A 19063-nucleotide genomic window follows, 5' to 3' on the forward strand; every position below is an offset into this window, starting at 1 on the left:
GAGGGACCTTCCCCTGAGTTATAAAAGAGACCAGAACTTAGGGTAGGGGAGAGGAATGGGGTTAGAGATGGGAGTGATGTAACCAGGAAGCAGAGAGAGGAGCTGTTATTGCTGCTTTGATTCTGCTATGGAGTAAGCTAGCACTTTTTGGGGTGCTGCTGCCATGAGCCCCTCCACTGAAAGCTCCAGGTTGTATATAAGTGTAAATAAGCCAGATATCATAAAGACACTAGTCTCTACTGAGCCTCATTCCCAAAGAAAACACTAACACTGGGTAAACACTAATCCCAAGTGCACCGCTCGGCAATACTACTGCCCCACTGCTTAACCCTCAGTTGTGTGGCAGTGGCAGCATCCGGATTCTGGCGAGATCTTGTGAGAGAACCCAGAAGCTGATGTCATTTCTCCCCTGATGGGGTGGCTCAGTCTATCTCTTGAATAACCCAGTCCTGGTGATTCCTGTTAGCTGCTCTAACATGTAGAAGTATACCACAAATAGGAACTTAATGTGGAGGTAACCTGAAATCAGACAGGACTATAGCTTATTGCAATAATTTCTCCCCTTCTGTGCAGTTCATGTTATATTTTGCTTAGGTTTCCAAAGTCATATTTTAATGTGCAGATGGAGGAAGTGGGTGGGTGCTATCCTATTATTTCCCCCCCTTGTTTTATGATACTGCCTATGGAGGATACAGTTGCTAAATAATCTTGAATATTCTTGAGTAAAACAAATTTTGAAACAGCAACGAAAACAAAACAAAAGCCCACAAATAATCATTAGACAAAACTAACATACTGTTAAGTGTGGCCATTTAATTTTTATTTTTTTACCATTAGATGTTGGTTTTGTAATTTTGCTTAGTAAATGAAGTCCATGATCCATTTCCAGAAGTTAGTTCTGCTTGGTGACTGTGCGGGACTGAATATGCCTTTTGTCTGACCTAGAAGAGCTTGTCTTACAATCTTGATGCTCTCAACAGTTCTGGTAGGTATGTGAATCAGTCTGTGTGTTTGTGACAGGAGTAAAATGACAAATATCCATAGCTGGTAACATTTGCAGTTGCAGACTTACGTGCAAGGCTGCATACACCACCAATTTTGTTTTTTGTTTTTAATACTTTCTGAAATGTAAATTGGTGTGAAATACATCCAGATATTTTTCAAGCATTGTACATGAATAACTCCTGCTAAATATTTTGTAGAGGTAAGTTTGTGGGTTCAACAACACATGGGAGTATTTTTGCATTCAAGGCTGCTTCCATGTAAGGCAGTTGCTGTGAAATGGTCATGCTTTGTTCATTCATTTTATTAAGGGTGTGGAGAATTAAGTGGCCTTAAAATATTCACATGAACTAGCAGAAAATAGAGCAGACAGAGGGAAGGAAAGCAAATAAAATAACCCACTGTTTTTCTCAACGTTGGAGCTTATCCCACATCGAACAATGCTCTTTTCAATTCACGACCCCAACACAAAAAGGGTATTGCAGTCACAAAATGTGTGCTGGGTTCACTTTACTGCAAATAAACTTCTCCAAATAATTTGATAATATTTATATTCATTTGTCAACAAGGGTTCTCCGCTTAAAATATTTATTTAAGGTTTTGTGAAGGAAGGAAGGGAGAATCTAAATATTACAACGTGGAGCACCAATTATGTTGACTGTCTCTTGGGCAATGCAGATTTTTGAGGGAATATGTCCTGAGATCTTTTGTGGAAACTGTTGGTGCCGTATTGGTGACACCTGCCCTTACCTCTGAGCCACACTGCAGCAGCAAACATGAAAGACACACGTTGTGGAACATTTGTCTTGCCACCCAACTGCTAGACTCAGCCACAGATGCCGTGTCAAGGGAAGTAGTAGTAGTAGAAGAAGAGTTTGGATTTGATATCCCGCTTTATCACTACCCGAAGGAATCTCAAAGTGGCTAACATTCTCCTTTCTCTTCCTCCCCCACAACAAACACTCTGTGAGGTGAGTGGGGCTGAGAGACTTCAAAGAAGTGTGACTGGCCCAAGGTCACCCAGCAGCCTCATGTGGAGGAGCGGAGACGCGAACCCGGTTCACCAGATTACGAGTCTACCGCTCTTAACCACTACACCACACTGGCTCTCAGTGTGTCTTAGCTGCCTATTTGTCACTTCCAGGGAGAGGTTAGAAGTTCAAAGCAATGCTTCTGAATACCAAGAGCTGGAAACAACAGGAGATGAGAGTGCTCTTGTGCTTGAATCCTGCTTGCAGGTCTCACACAGGCATCTGGTTGGCCACAGTGAGAACAGGATGCTGGACTAGATGGGCCATTGGCCTGATCCAGCAGGCTCTTTTATGTTCTTAATGCTAGAAGAACAGTGGCTTCAGGAGGAGTTCTAGCTGCCTGGAATTGTTCTGCCCGTGTATCTTTTGTGCTGGTCTCATATTGTAAATTCCCCTGGCAAGGAGTGGCTTCTACCAAATCCTTTAGTCCTTCAGCCAGCACACTCTAAATAGAGGTTGACGTGTGACTTGATGAATCACCTTTTTCAGTCTAATATGGTTTTGTGTGGGCTAGTTTGGGTATATCTTTAGGATGTTTTTGCCCAGCTTGTATAAAGCACGTTCACTTACCTGGAATAGTTTTAATTTTTGGTTTAGGAGACAGGAAAAAATATTTTTATTTCTGTGGAACAGCCTCTGTCCACTTATATATTAAAAAACCACACCAAAAACTTGTCCACATTGGCAAAGGTTCCCACTTGTTTGGGTTGTCTCAAATTTATGTTTTGATGAAGAAGAAAAAGGGTACCTCAAGGTCAGAAATGAAGGTTTGGAGGCTACCAGGCTAATATGTTTTACAACCACATTATTTATATATTCAATATTTATCCATAGCAAATATTATAATGCTCATATTGTAAACTACTCAGTGATAAATGAATGAAGGGTAGTATATAAAATGAATGAATGATGGTAAGATAAGCATTGTCTCAAACTGAGCCGTAACCATATCTGTTAAGTGGTTGGTGATGGAATACTAGCTATTTGGGGAGAATTGTACATATTAAATGTGCATCTGTAAGAATAGTTTTATTGTTTTTAGAGTTTGTATTTTATTTTTATTGGCCTTTTGTTTTATAGGCCTTTGGTCTGATCCTCTTACACTTTAAGGCTCTTCTTTAAGGCATTTTGCACATCCTCAAAGGTCTGCTTCTGGAGCAGTCTGGGTAAGCCTTGGCCCCAAATAATCCTTGATGTTACAGTTGCAGACCAGGCTGACATAAGGAATTCAGAACAGATCTAAATCAGCTGCACCCCTAGAATGGAATGTTATACTAGGAAAGTATTTTATAAATGTCAAGGACCCCATACTCCACCCCTTCTCAACTGTAAGTGGCTACGTCCAGTAGAAGCAACTTGTAAAACACAAGCGACAGAAATTCAATGCAGACAAAAAGTTTTCTCTTACTAGTTAGGCAAGGGTCTGATACAATGTAGAATGGCCTTTCAGTGCTTGGCACCTACTATTCTAAATAGTTTTTTTAAAAAAACATCCTAAGTCAGTGACATATTTTTCTTCTGAGTCAACATGTTTAGCACCAGGTAGTTGGTCATTTACATTAATCAGGAGTTTGATTAAGGGAATGTTTTGACTATTTTCAGGAAGCTCTTAAGGGCTTAAGTGAATGGAAAACACATACAATTGCTGTAGCAACAAAGACAACAATTTTGTTGTGGCTGCAGACTGGCTTATGCACTAGCCTACTTAATCAGTTTCATGTTATCAGTCACTATGTTCCTTGTCTCACACAACCCCCTCTTTTTCATCCCTTCTCTTTACACACACACACACACACACACACACACACACACAGAGTCATTGTTGATCACTATTGAAATATACTCAGAGTCGCAAAGTGATTTCATGCTCTTTATTCAGCTCATAGTGGTGAGGAGGAATGAATAAATGTCCCCTCACAGTATCTGCTTTATATACATTATTTACACAATGGGCTGCACATGATTGGCTAATTCTGGAATTCTACTGTAAGCCAATCAGGTTGTGGATTCACTTCTATCTGGAGCAGGATTGGGTGGTTCCTGCCAACCAATCATACTGCTGCATTGTTCTAGGACCAATCAGACTGCTGCATTTTGGATCCTATTGTTCTAGGACCAATCAGACTGCTACAGTTTGGATCCTATTCAACTCAGTACATAACACCCCTCCCCTCTAAGTTCCAGTCCTGCCCGGGAGGTCGCATTCATAGTCCTCAAGGTATGCCGGCGGCCTACGTGTGCGTTGTGGCCTGGGGTGTTCCCTGGTCCGGGCTCCGGGTTCTGGCTCGTGTTCCAAGGATGCTGGCTGTGATGCGGCTGTTTGGTCTGGTGCAACCGGCTCGCTCAGTCGTGGTTCTGGTTCCGGTGTCCTTTCGGCCTCACGGGTCCTCTCTGTATTTACTGATTCTGCCTCTCCTGCTGGCCCCTCCTGCTCTATGGGCCTCACTGCCCCGCTGTTCCCTTGGGACTCCTCTGACCTGTCCTCCTCCTGGTTTTCTCCCGGGAATCGTCGCCGTATCTGGTCGCAGTGGCGGCGCCAGCATTGCCCCCCATCCGTTAGCACCTCGTACGACACGGGGCCAGTGACCCTGGTGATTGTGGCGGGTACCCATGCTGGGCCTGCCCCAAAATTCTTTGCATACACTGGGTCCTGGGCCTCGAAGGTCCGGGGGTTCCTGCCTTCCCCCACCACTATCTCATCCTGAGCTCTATCGGGGTGAAGGCGGTCCAATCTGATTGCAAGGCGCCGACCCATTAGTAGTTCAGCGGGGCTCCGGCCAGTCGTTGAGCTGGGGGTGCTGTGCTGTGCTAGAAGGAATGTGGCAAGGCGGTACTCCCAGTCCCCTTGCGTCATGCGGCGAAGGGTGTCCTTGGTGGTCCGCACCATGCGTTCTGCTTGGCCATTGGTGGCAGGGTGGAACGGCGCCGAACAGATGTGGCGGATGGCGTTCTGCGCTGTGAAGGTTTGGAATTCTCCTGACGTAAATGCAGTCCCGTTGTCTGAGACGAGAGTGTCAGGGAGCCCGTGGGTTGCAAACAGCCTGCGTAGTACCCGGATGGCTGCGGACGTGGAAGTGGACGGTACCAGTGCGACTTCCAGCCATTTGGTGTAGGAGTCCACCACTATGAAGAATGTTTTCCCCTGAAAGGGGCCAGCGAAATCCACATGCAGGCGTGACCATGGTGCTCGGGCGGACTCCCAGGACTGGACTGGGGCCCTTGGGGGATCTGGGCGGGATTCTTGGCAGGCCTGGCAGTGTTTGACCCAGGCCTCTATCTCTCCATCGATCCCCGGCCACCACACATAACTCCTGGCAAGGGCCTTCATTCTTACTACCCCTGGATGTGTCTCGTGTAGGGCTGTGAGGACCCTTTTGCAGAGGGGCTGGGGAACAACGACTCTGCTTCCCCATAACAGGCACCCCTTGTGGGCCGACAGTTCATGTTTGCGGGTTGTGTAGCCGGCGAATTCTGGCCCGGGGCTGCTGCTGGGCCATCCCCTCCACACCCAGTCCAGGACCCGGGAGATGACCCTATCTTTCTTGGAATGGTGTGCAACTTCTTGTGCCTGAATGGGGCGGTCGGGAAGCAGCTCCAGGCTCATAACCTCTTGTGCAGGTGCTGGGTCAGGGCCTGTTTCCGGTAGTGGTAGCCTGCTGAGGGCGTCCGCATGGCCCATCGCCTTCCCAGGTCGGTGAATCAGTGCATACTGGTAGCTGGCAAGGAAAATTGACCACCTGAGGACGCGAGGAGACAGCACTTGGGGGGTCTGCTTTTCGGGGGCAAACAAGCCAAGCAACGGCTTGTGGTCAGTCACCACGGTGAAGGGCCGCCCGTACAAGAAATCATGGAATTTTTTTACTCCCTTTACGATTGCCAGACCCTCCTTGTCGATTTGCGAGTAGTTCCGCTTGGTTGTGTTGAGTGTCTGGGAAAAGTACGCCACCGGTACCTCTCTTCCATCCGGGAGTTGGTGCCCCAGGACAGCTCCAATGCCATAGGGTGAGGCGTCGCATGCTAGCACCACCGGCAGCCTCTCGTCGAAGTGTGCCAAGACCGAGTTTGAGACAAGCAAGTCCTTGACTGCCTGGAATGCGGCCTCCTGGCGCTGGCCCCACACCCAAGGGGCCCGCTTGTCCAGGAGTCTGTGTAGGGGCTCCGCTACCGCCGCCTTGTGGGGAAGGAAGGAATGGTAAAAGTTCAATAGCCCCAAGAAGGCCTGAAGTTCAGTCTTGCTCTTGGGCGCTGGGGCATCACAAATGGCCCGTACCTTGTCCCCAGTCGGGTGGACCCCTTCTGCGTCCACCATAAATCCCAGAAAGTCCACCTGAGGCACTCCTAGTAGACATTTTTCCCGCTTCACCTTGAGACCCGCCGTCTGGAAACGGTGCAGAACGGTGCGGAGGCGGTCCTCAAACTCCTCTGGTGTGGGGCCGGCAATCAACACATCATCGAAGAAGGGGGTGACGCCAGGAATCCCTTTAAGGAGAGAGTCCATTATATTCTGGAATATGCCTGGTGCCACGCTGACACCGAATTGCAGCCGCTTTACCCTGAACGCTCCTCTGTGCGTCACAATCGTCTGTGCCTCTGCTGTGGCCTCATCTACTGGCAGCTGTTGATATGCTTGGGCCAAGTCCAGCTTGCCAAAAATTTTCGACCCAGCCAGGGTGGCAAGGACATGGCTGACCACTGGCACTGGGTATGCGTGGGCCGTGAGGGCCTTGTTTATGGTACATTTGTAGTCTGCGCAGATGCGGACCGAACCATTAGGCTTGACGGGTGTGACGATTGGGGTTTCCCAGGGAGCATTAGGCACCGGCTCCAGCACTCCTTGCTCTACGAGTCGGTCCAATCCCTCGTCTATACGGGGTTTCAAGGCGAACGGGACCCGGCGGGCCTTGAGCCTGACCGGTCGTACTGCGGGGTCAAGCTGTAGCGCAATGGGGGGGCCCGTATACTGTCCCAATTTCCCATCGAAAACCCCTGGAAATTCCTTGCATATGGCGTCCACGTCCACTTGTAAGCTAGTGTGGTTCACCCCGGTGACAGCTAGCCCCAGTGGTCCAAACCATGCCAATCCCAGTAAGCTAATGTAGGGGCCCTTGACCACAAGCAAGTCCAGTTGCCGCGTCCGCCCTCGGTATTGCACCCTGAAGGTCCCCACCCCCATTGTGGGGACCTTACGTTTCTGGAAGTCCCGGAGGGTGAATGGGGCCGGCCTGAGTTTGGGACCCCCAGTGGGACACAGTTTCCTTAAGGTCCTTGCCGAGATTATGGATAGAGTTGAACCCGTGTCAAGCTCCATGCGGCATGGGGCCCCCTCTATCTGTACCTCTACATAAATTTTCTCTACGTTGGGGTGGGGCAACTGGTATACCTGGAAGTCTGTGAGCTCCGTCGAGTTGCCTTGGTGCGTTGGGCCCCGGGACCTGGGGCTCTTGGATTGGTCATCTGATGCCTGGTGTCGGGTGGGCCGAGCCCGACACACCCGGGCGATGTGTCCCGATTTTCTGCACTGCCTGCACTCTGCGTTGCGGAAACGGCAGGTCCTCCTCTCGTGACTCTCCCCGCAGCTTGCGCAGTTCCCTCCTTCTCGTCGAGGCAGCTGTGGTCTGTGCGCTGCTTGAGTGCGCTGCTGTACTCGGTGCACCTCCTCCCTGTCGGATCCTGAGTCGTCGGTGAGGTCTTCATGGTGGACCCTCGGTTGGGATGGCAGGCTCGGCCGTGCCTCTTGGGTCGACCTCTCGGCAGCTTCTGTTGCCAGGGCCTCCTCCAGAGCGACCTGGAACGTTAGGTCCTTCTTAGCGTAGAGGCGTCGTTGCAGCTTCTCATCCTTCAGGCCACCGACGAGGCGGTCACGAAGCATGTTCTCCAGCTCTGAGAAGTTGCAGAACCGGGCGGCTTGGCGGAGAGAGGTCACAAACCCAGTTATGGTTTCCCCAGGGGCTTGCCGCTTTGCGTAGAAGGCATTTCGACGAGCCACCACTGAGGGCTGCGGCGAAAAGTGCCCCTTCAGCTGTTCCATTATTGTTTTGTATGGAACAGTAGCGACGTCTTCAGGCGCAAGGAGAGCCCGGGCGATTTCAAACGTCTCCTCTCCGCAGACGCTGAAGAATATCGCCCTCTTCTTGGCGTCTTCTTCGTCGGTGACCCCTTTGGCTTCTAGGAGGAAGGTGAAACGGGAGGCGTACGCTTCCCAGTCTCCAGATGCTGGGTTGAATGGCGAGAAGCTGCTGTTGGCTGCCATTCTGAGTTCCTTGTGCCCCGGAGCTGAAGCCTGGATACACGGTGCGAGGCAGCGGTGCGGCAGTTGGCGGTGCTGCGGTGCTGTGTGTGGCAGTCAGCTCAGCGGGATCCCACCTTCGTCGCCAGTGAAATATACTCAGAGTCGCAAAGTGATTTCATGCTCTTTATTCAGCTCATAGTGGTGAGGAGGAATGAATAAATGTCCCCTCACAGTATCTGCTTTATATACATTATTTACACAATGGGCTGCACATGATTGGCTAATTCTGGAATTCTACTGTAAGCCAATCAGGTTGTGGATTCACTTCTATCTGGAGCAGGATTGGGTGGTTCCTGCCAACCAATCATACTGCTGCATTGTTCTAGGACCAATCAGACTGCTGCATTTTGGATCCTATTGTTCTAGGACCAATCAGACTGCTACAGTTTGGATCCTATTCAACTCAGTACATAACAACTATCATTTTAATATTTTGTGTATTTGTTTGCTTGGCACATTTATGGCCCATCCCTTATTGGAGATCTCTGGGCAGGTTACAACACACAGGGTGCTTATTAACTAAGTTTTACTCTGAGGAAACTCATTGGCATAAATTAATATTGCAAAGTAAGGTCATGTGATTAATTTCAGTGGGTCTTTGATGAGTAAAACTTTGTTGAGTATCACCCACAGTTACAAGCTAAAAATAGCATCAAATCTCATCCTAACTCAACCATCACTTGGTGATACTGGACTAGTCACTACCTTTCACCCTAACGCATACCACAGGATAAAATGGGGGAGGAAATTCCTACCTTGAGATTTGTAGAGGGAAAGTGAGATGCAAATGTTTTTCTTATGTTGCTTTAAACATTTATGGCTTCCCCCAAAGAATCCTGGTGTAAACAGTCTTCACGAAGGCTTCACTCAACTTTATTGAAGTTGGTTAAATCACAGCGCTTGCCTTGCCAGGTCGTAACCATCACACCATGAAAGTATATGTGAAGCATATTGAACTCTCTCAAATCCTACAAGCTAGTAGCACATTCATAATTTGAACATGGATCCTTACATAAAGAAAATGGCGCCATCTAGGAATTAAGAGGAAGTCTCAGCTGGCTTGAAGGAGCCCCGAAATTTACAGAAGTCCACTATCTCTTGAGAGGAAAATAATAAAGGGGAAACCCAACACAGTGAAGACTAAACGTGTTAAGTAAGCAAGGAATGATGACACCGTGTTGATGGGGGGATCAAATGGAATGGACACTGGCATGCTTGGCTTCAGCACAATTGTCCTGTCATCATCACTACCATGCTGATGAAATGCCAGCTGGCTAATGGATCTGCCATTTTAAAAATAGTTGTGGGGGGGAACACACACAGAGTTTTCAAAGAGTATTAACATCAGAATCCTATACATGTGAACTCGGAAGTAAGCCGCATTGTGTTCAATGGGACTTACTCTGAGCTGCAGCCCAAGTGAAGCTATACATGCCTTTGTACATGTGGCATCTATACAGGATAACATTTGGAGTGTGCATAATCTGGCATATTTTATCCTAGTTTCTTTGCTGGGGTTCTAAGAGCTGGCAAGACTATACTGATGCTTCAAGATTTGCATCATGCTGTTGTTGTTGTTGTTGTTTAGTCGTGTCCGACTCTTCGTGACCCCATGGACCAGAGCACGCCAGGCACTCCTGTCTTCCACATTTGCATCATAAAGGTAAAGGTACCCCTGCCCGTACGGGCCAGTCGTGTCCGACTCTAGGGTTGTGCGCTCATCTCACTTAAGAGGCCGGGGGCCAGCGCTGTCCAGAGACACTTCTGGGTCACGTGGCCAGCATGACGAAGCTGCTCTGGCGAGCCAGCACCAGCGCAGCTCACGGAAACGCCGTTTGCCTTCCCGCTATAAAGCGGTACCTATTTATCTACTTGCACTTAAGGGTGCTTTTGAACTGCTAGGTGAGCAGGAGCTGGGACCGAAGGACGGGAGCTCACCCCGCCGCGGGGATTCGAACCACCGATCATGCGATCGGCAAGCCCTAGGCACTGAGGTTTTACCCACAGCGCCACCCGCGTCCCAACATTTGCATCATAGCCAAAACCTATTCCCTTCTGAGTATCGGTTTTATTTTATTTTAAAAAGATGAAAAAAAGCAGTAGAGAAGGGCATGACAAAGTATTTCTTTTTGTTCAGCAATATAACAACAGTACTTTTAAATATACTAGAGGTGTTGTTGTTATTCTTTAAAAAAAGAATAAATGTTTGTTTTGTTCTTGTGGATATTAAATAGGTATGCCTCTGTGGAATTGCTATAAAAGAACAAGATATGTGGGCTTTTGCCAGTTAACATTCCATGTCAGGGATCTTTTATAATCTTATTTATATAATTTACAGTAAATATTATGATAACTGTGGTTCTTTCGACTTTTGTCTAGACATTAGGAATTTTATGACTAGTTTTAAACTGCCATGCTACACCATGTTGTTTTGCAGCCACATGACATATCATCTTGAATTAACAAGTCACTAACTAACAACTAGACACGATTTACAAGACACTTACCAGAAAATGAAACCTAATTTCCCAGCAGTTACTGGACCTCTTTGCTGGATTCTGCATTTTGCACGCAGCACTCAATGGCTTCTGATAAACAGTAATCAGAGTATTGCTTGCATGGCAGATGTTGGTGTGTGGACTAGAATGGGAAATGGGGAGAGAGGAAGGGAAGAGAGCGTATTCGTTGTCCTTGACAAAGAAGGCATTTTGAGCTGATGCTGTTGCTGTGTTCAAAATGCCAGATGGCCACCATGTGGGGCAAGAGGCACAATAACGGTGGGCATAAGACCACTTTCTGGGTGAGAGCCAGGATGGGATGTCTACAGTGCCCTAGCTGAAAGTTGGGGTGGAATCTATGGATGTTTGAAGATGGAGTCTTGGATCCAAACTACAGATACATCATCTGGACCATGGTGGTGCTTTTGTGCAACAATTCTACTTTTGTATTGGTATCATTTTCTCCTCTGTTGAAACTATATATTGATTTTATATTTATTGATAAGATTGTTTATAATTGTTTCTATTTTTTAAAGCTATTGTTCATTTTATATGTTGTGAGTGAGTCGCTTTGGGCACAATTTGTGGGAGGAAAGCTGCATCTACGGCGATGGTACTTTTCTGAAAACAAAGGGATTTTGTCAAAGCCAGAGGTTGCAGAATGGACCCAAAGCAATAAAACAGCAGCCTGGAGCAGAAGCAAGAGCTACAGGCAACCTCTTGCCTTAGTAATGGAGGAAACTCTGGCCAATGTAGGCACAGACTTAAAAGGATTATGTTGAACTCAACACAACATTATCTGGGCCAACTAAATGAATAATGACAAAACAGAAAAGGCCCTCAGCGTTTCCTGTGTAAGATCACACATGACCAAAACAAACCCTCTTTTTTTTCCTCGTGGGGTTGCTATAACCATTTTGCAAGCAATTCAAAATAGCTCTCCAAAGCTCCTTTAGAGAGCAAGAGTTTCAAGGAGGCGAACTTATCCCAATCTTTTTTCTAAGGAAGTGCTATTGAAGGCTTGCTGCTTAAGCAGTCCAAAGGGTGGATGCTAAGCAGTCCCCCTCTGAAATGTCCTCAAGTCTCTGTGCAAGAGGGGAGAATAAACACAGCTGGATTCCTGAGAGAGTCCGGCTGCAGACATCCTTTTCCTGCGAGTCTGACTCCAGTCCAATCTCTGGACAGGAGGAGGAGAAGGAGAAGGGGGAGTCTTCTGAGACTAGACTCCTTTCCCTTCCCTCCCCTCTTTCTGGCTCTCCTCCTATTTTTCTTGCTGATGTCACAGATAGGAAGCTGACTCATGATGAATAACTATTTGTTGTTCCCCGACAGCCTGCCCTTTTGCAGAAAATCTGTGCAAAGTTTTACAAGAGATTTCTCAACCAGCTCCCCTAAAGCGCTCCAGGCACATTGCTCCTAGCATGATGTCACGGGGAGTAGTCCTGGAAAGGGGGAATTGTATTGCCGCAATCCAGGACTTTAGCCTGCAAAGGCTCTATCTGCAATGTGCTCTCCAGCAGCAGTGAGGAACTTGCGCCCTACAAGTCCGCCAAGGGAGAGAGTAGGAAGTGTGGCACCAGTAGTGCAATGACATAACTTTGCACTCCAGAGCTAATGCTTTTATGTGGTCTTCCTCTTTAGATGGTAATAGGTCAGATTCAGATTTACACTGCAAGCCTAACCATGCCAATGGGCATTCTTACTCCCAGGTAATTGGGGTTAGAACTGCAGCCTCGTTCAGGTTAAGTGTGCTTAGGACAGCAGACACACTTTCTTGGAAGTAAACCCCACTAATTTAAGCCCCACTGATTTTAATTGGGCTACTCCAAGTATGAATAGGTCTGGATCCAACCCTTATTTTTTTTAAAAAGTGACAATCCAGCCCTGCTGCTTTTGGGTGCCTTCCTGCTCATCTTGCTTTCATTGAATTGCAGAGTTGGAAGGGACCCCAAGGGTCATCTAGTCTAACCCCCTGTCATGCTGAGTGGCACCTTGGCTTTCTGCCCCCATCCTGCCCTAAAGTGGGTGTCACTGCAGCATTGGCAGCCACTGAAATCTACTTCCCAAGAGCCTCAAGGGAGGATTTCACCTTGTTCCCCAAAGACAAGCTTTCATCTCCAGAACTGGATTCAAGGCCAAACTGAATTTCTTCTCCAAACGGAGTCTTGTAAAGACATAACGGATTTACAAGCGCAGCCAATAAATGTCCACTCAGAAGAAAATCCCACTGACTTCAACGGCCTCCTTCCTAAGTAAGTGTGACCAGCAATGCAGTTTATTATTCGTATTACATCTTTATTCCAACTTTTCTCCAAGGAGCTCAAGGTAGTCCAGGTGGTTGTTCCTTCTCCGCTTTATCCTCCCAACAACCCTGCCAGGTAGGATAGGCTGAGAGACAGCCACTGGCCCTAAACCTTCGGGGGGCAAAGTGCAATCAGATGCAGAGCGAAGTATTTGGAAGTTTCCCCCCCCCCCCCACTCCTTTTCCCCTTTCTCCCAGCTCGTTAGCTTTCCTGTGCTCGGAAAAATCCTCTTTCTTCCTGACTCTGCGCGCGCCCCTCGCACCCCTCCTCTTTCGAGCCTTCCCGCTCTCTGTTATCCCGGAGGGAACGAACCATTGTAGCCGGGAGGGGGGGTGTGAGTTTGTGTGGCGGCGCTCTTTGGCTGGAGCTTGGATACCCTAATGGGCGGGACTGGCTTCGGCTGCGCGGGGAGGAATAGGAGCAGCAGCAGGAGGAGGCGGAGGAGGATCCTGTCGGGCTGAGGAAGGAGGCGGGAGGGGGGGGTGTCTCTCTTGGTAAGACGCCCGCGATGGGAGTCTCCGGAGTGGCTGGGGAAAGCGAAGGATGCACAAAAGGCAGCAGCGCCAGGAGGTGAGTGAGGCGCTGCCTGGAGCAACTGCTTTTGTCCCGCGCGCGTTTGGGTATCTGCGCGCCCGCGCGCGCAACGTGCGGGGAGAAAGAGCGCAGAAAGCGCGCAGCAGGCAGCTTGTGTGCCGGGCAGGGAGCGCTGCTTGAGAAAGGCAAGTCAGTCTCTCCGTCCGGAAGCTAAACAAAGCCCAGGAGAGGATTGTAAACTTTGCCCTGAAGTTTTGTTTTTGTTTTTGGAGGGAATGAATTTTGGAGGGCATCTCCGGAAAAGGCACCTACTTAACAACGCAAAACCTGTCTCTGTTGCCCACCAGGACTCCCTGCTCCTTTATTCTCTGTGGCAGACAGATTTGTTTTGTCTTTCATGGGGGAAGATTTACCGGTCGCTTTGCATGCATTTTAATCTTGCTGGGCTTTTTGCTTTTGCAAACTGTGGTGCGTTTGTTTTTCAACTTCTACAAATTTCTGCTAATGGGCTTGCTTAGATTAGGCTAAAAGCCTCTGCTGAGAATAAACGGGGACAGCACAGCGTTTGTTTGGTTTTTTTGAAAGTCCAGGGCACTGTTGACTTAATGTAAACTGTTCCCTTCCGCTGAGAATCATTCAGCAGAGCTTTGGTTAGGAACCCGCTGTAGCTGAAGGATTAGTGCTTGCCTTGAAAGAGACTTTGTACAAACACAGCTAGGCAGTTTCCTCTCACCCACTTGCTGTTTCCTCCTGTAGGGTTTCCCTCTTTTGTATGTTATCCCAGATGATTGTTGCCCTTTAAAAATGTCTCTTAAAGGAAGCTTTTTGTGTTCTGTTCTCTCTCTCTCTCTCTTCATAAGCCCAAAGACTTCATCTGTGCATTCACAAATAGGATCTGTTTGGTGATGCTCTCCTCAGTTTTGCGTAGAGTTTTTCTAAGCAAATGAAGATGTGATTTTACTGCTCTTATTCAAGCAAAGTTCATTGGTTGTTGTCAGGAGAGCACAGGACAGAAGTTGAAACATGTGCTTCAGATCACATAATCCAGAACTTGAGCCTGGAAAATGATAGCTCTGTTTGTCTGTTACAGCAAACACACACACACACACACACACACACAAAGAGAGAGAGAGAGAGAGACGTCTTGTGGTGTCTTAAAGACTAACAGATTTATTGTGGCATAAGCTTTTGTGGACTCGTCAGACACACAAAGTGCTAGTCATGGTAGACTGTTTATGTATTTTAAATCTGTAGGATAATTTACCCTGAGATGCTTATGGAATGCTGAATCAAGTTTTCTCTAAGATGTCACTAGACTCTGTCATTTTTGTGATCAAAGTGTAACATGCTGAACTCACAATCAGGGTGGTCAAGAGTTGGATAGCCCCTTCACCGCAGTTTGGTCCAGTACATAGACTGAATGGTAGCCAACATAAGGTCTTTCCAATGTTACTGGATTCTATCTCCCATCAGGCCCAGCCAGTATGGGGTGAATGGCCAGGAATGATGGGAGCTGAAGTTCAACACCTGGAGAACAATGTGTTGGCTCTGCCTGGCATAGGTTGCTGAACTGTGATCTTCTGGACTGGAGTTTAAGTCTCAGTTGCCAAAACTGTCAAAAACACAGAATGTCTTTGGATAATACAGTCAGTGCTACCCTTATGTCAGGCATGGGGAACCTCTGGCCCACTGGATGTTGTTGGACTCCAGGTAGCATAGCCAATGTTCTGGGAGGGGGAGAGCTGTGTCCCCATCTCTGCCTTAAGTGAGTGCACAGGTTCCTTGCACTGGCATTTTTGCTCTTCCACTGCAACTTGTGCAAAATTGGAGGTCAAGCTCGCACATCTCTGTGCAAGTACTGTACAGAGAATGTGAGCACAGAGAGTTCATTCACTTGCTAGGTAGCACTTCTAGTATCATCCAAAGTTGCCGTAGTGTGTAGTAAATCTCTGATCATCTTTTAAGCAGAAATAATGGAAACCCACTTCAAAGCTATTGTGAAGACAAGAAAGACGGCTAAATTCTTTACAGAACATAAAGGCTATGTGCATAGGTTGTACAGATGTAAGCAGTAACTTCCCTTAAGTTATACTCTAGTAGCAGTCTTCTGCAGGTGATGGATTCGGTGAAGTGCGTCACCTTCAATGAGTAGACCTTGGAATTCAAACATTATCATTGACTGACATGAGAGAACTGGTTGGGACTGGTTGACTATTATGGGAAGTAAGTTACAGTGTAGCGCCACCATCAAGATTCTGGTTCTTATGATGATTAGCTACATGGGAGGTTAAGACTGTGCCTGCACCTCGGAGTATTCTAAAGCTCATAATACAGCAGTTGCTTCTTCATAAAATTAGGGAACTGAATAAATGTTTTCAAGTTAGGAAAAACGTCAAGGTATGAATAGCTTTTCCAATTAGAGGGGTAGAATGCTACCTATATTATAGACAATTTCAGAGTCTGAGCAGAAGGAAAGGAGGCTGTGTAAATCTGAATTTATATTCCAGGACCAGCAGGGATAAAATAATGGGTGGCAGACTCATTGGTTTAGCATAGGATCCCCTATTCCTTTAAGCCTCAACAGTCTGCTGAAACAAAGATACATTTGCAGGCTTTCAACCTTTGAAATAGACTTAATGTTTGCATGCTTTCAACTTCCTTTGCTATACTTCTTCCTTCTTGATAATTATGAGACATAATTAATTCTAATTAGTTTGCACTGATGCACCCTCTGTTTGATAAGAGATCTTGTTTGCCCTTGATAAGGCTCCTATATAGTTTAGTTTGACTGGTTTTCTGCGATTCCCTGACCCACAAAACCACTGTGGAATGAAACCTCTTGGTGGTGGTTGGCCTCTGTATAGTGCAGCCTAATGCATTTATGACAATGTCACTCAAAAATCAAGGGGGAAAGAAAGCATATTCAGCTTGCATTGCTTTAAAAATTGATTTAACTTTAGAAAAAGGCAAAGGGATCACTGACCTTACAAAGAAGGGCAATGTCTGCTGTTGGCAAAGGTCTTTTCACAGCTCAGTGTGAGGTTTGGGAGATTCAAGGAAATCTAATGAGAATGAAAAATGCACTTGGTGAGAACACTTAGGAACTTATGCATATTTTTACTGGAAATTCTAACCTAGGAACAGGTTGCCTGAAATTGAAAAAGGTAATATGGAAGGTAATATAGAACCCATAAAGATTCAGATGTTGCAGCTCTAAACCTCTATTGAAGTGATATACAGTCATATCTTGGTTTTCGAACAGCTTAGCTCTCAAACGTTTTGACTCCTGAACGTCGCAAACCCAGAAGTGACTGTTTCGGTTTGCAAACTATTTTTGGAAGCCGAACGTCTGATGGGGCTTCCACGGCTTCCGATTGGCTGCAGGAGCTTCGTGCAGCCAATCAGAAGCCACACTTTGGTTTCAGGTTTCCAGAAATCTTTTAAGGTTTTGTCCTCCCACTGGGGTGGAAGATATGTTGACTTGTATTATCTCTGAAGCAAGGGAGCTATGGACTCTTATCTCCTTCTCCCACTGAAACAGCAGTGGATCTTCCTATGGTATATGGAAGCCCTGAAGTACAAAATAAATGCCAAAAGCTAAGGTTGCAGAAGACTTCTACCCAATTTGGCATAAAGTTCTTTAGAAAGACCATGTGATGACAGTGGAACGATCTTCATCACCACCATTGCATAGTATCATACTTCAGTCATTGGCTGTAATAAAGAGATTTATAATATTACTTTGGCATGTACTGCGTGGACTTCTTTCTTCCCACCTGGGTGTCAAATTATCTGTCGTTTCTGCAACAGATTTGGAAGGCACTTTACAGATAAAATTCGCTAATCTCCAATCTGACGTTGATAACATATTTGAACCAAAGTCCTGGGATTATTTTCAGTTTGTTTCCCCCTTGACAGATTGCTTGGTAAGAGGGAGTATCCATACTAAATGCTTGCCCTTCCTGGGTGGTTAAAATACATGGGAAAGGCTGGACCTCAAGAGTGATTTTTAGTTCATGAAGCGAATGGAAGTTTGCAACTGCTGAACACAGGGTTCATTTGGCTACTGTGTTAGAAATATTTACTTTATGTCAAAAAGCTCTTTTTCATTCTGCCTCCTCCTTTGTGGGAAAATTGGGGAAATCGTTACAGCAAGTAGTTGGCGTACAGTTCTAGGCATCTAGGCATTCTGCCTTGTCCTTTTTTCAATCCTGCTTCTAGCTTTGGAACACAGATTGCTTCAGTTGTTTTGAGATCAAGTTAGGAAGTTTCTGACCACTCTGGACCATCTCACACTATGGATGCCCAGATATTGATAAACCATAATCTTTATTTTGTGAGCACACAGGGGTTATCCTTGAATGCATGTGTGAGTTTCCTGGTTGATAACCTGTGGGATTCTTTAGTGATCATATCTGCACTTGTTGTTACCAGCTCTGTTTGTTGAAAGATAGCAAGCAGCCAAAGGTTCAGAGTAAAGTGTGGTAATACCACTCATCTCATTCTCCACTGCTCTAGGGGCAGAAACCTCTCTTCTGAATCACTGTCTGGGGTCAAGGTCAAATTATGACATTGGATCTGAAGCCATACAATACAGAGGTGGTGGCACTGGGGATTTTATTTACTCATTTAACGTATGGCAAAGATGTGACCTAACACAGCTATCCTTCTAGATGAATGGGACATGGGTGGCGCTGTGGCCTAAACCACTGAACCTCTTGGACTTGCAGATCAGAAGATTGGCGGTTCGAATCCCCGCAATGGAGTGAGCTCCCATTGCTCTGTCCCAGCTCCTGCCAACCTAGCAGTTTGAAAGCATGCGAGTGCAAGTAGATAAATAGGTCCCACTGTGGCGGGAAAGGTAAACGGCGTTCCCATGCACTCTGGTTTCTGTCATGGTGTTCCGTTGCACCAGAAGTTGTTTAGTCATGCTGGCCACATGACCCAGAAAGCTGTCTGTGGACAAATGCTAGCTCCCTTGACCTGAAAGTGAGATGAGTGCCGCAACCCTATAGTCGCCTTCCAGGAGTCCTTTACCTTTACCTTACCTTCTAGATACTGTAAGCACTGTAGGAGGACCTTATTATTTGAGTTGGCTTATATCACTGGAACTATTTGTAGTGGTGGAATTTACCTTAAAGCTTTATATGCTTGGTAGATAATACCTGTGTGCTCGTTTTAGATGTGCTCTAAGCCTCTGAGATAGGACGGAATACAAGTCATGATTAATAAGAATAAATGTTCTTCAGTTTTAGAAAATGGGTGTGAGTTTGAAAACTGAAGAGAAACTATTTTATAGAAATATATGGCTACTGCCTACTAAGAGCAGTTTGTTCTGGGATTGTCTTATTAACATTCTGTAGCACTCAGACATTCTTGAATAAGTACCTTAATAATTACAGTATT

At 46.5% G+C, this 19063-nt stretch overlaps 1 protein-coding gene across 9 annotated transcripts in view; it reads left to right on the forward strand.

The window, feature by feature from the left end:
• The first annotated feature begins 13588 nt into the window (after positions 1-13588).
• PHLDB2 (pleckstrin homology like domain family B member 2) overlaps positions 13589-19063 on the forward strand; it is a 73301-nt gene continuing 67826 nt past the window's right edge. For 7 of the 9 annotated variants that reach the window (XM_081002635.1, XM_081002638.1, XM_081002640.1 and 4 more), the window contains exon 1: positions 13599-13693. The gene's annotated coding sequence lies outside the window, so the exon portion shown is untranslated. Of the gene's footprint in view, positions 13694-13743; positions 13843-19063 lie in introns of those variants that run through there. The other 2 variants (XM_081002636.1, XM_081002637.1) reach the window with 2 other exon arrangements.

The sequence above is a fragment of the Podarcis pityusensis genome, assembly GCF_964106645.2.
Source record: "Podarcis pityusensis genome assembly, chromosome: 4".
In the NCBI taxonomy this organism is placed as follows: domain Eukaryota; kingdom Metazoa; phylum Chordata; class Lepidosauria; order Squamata; family Lacertidae; genus Podarcis; species Podarcis pityusensis.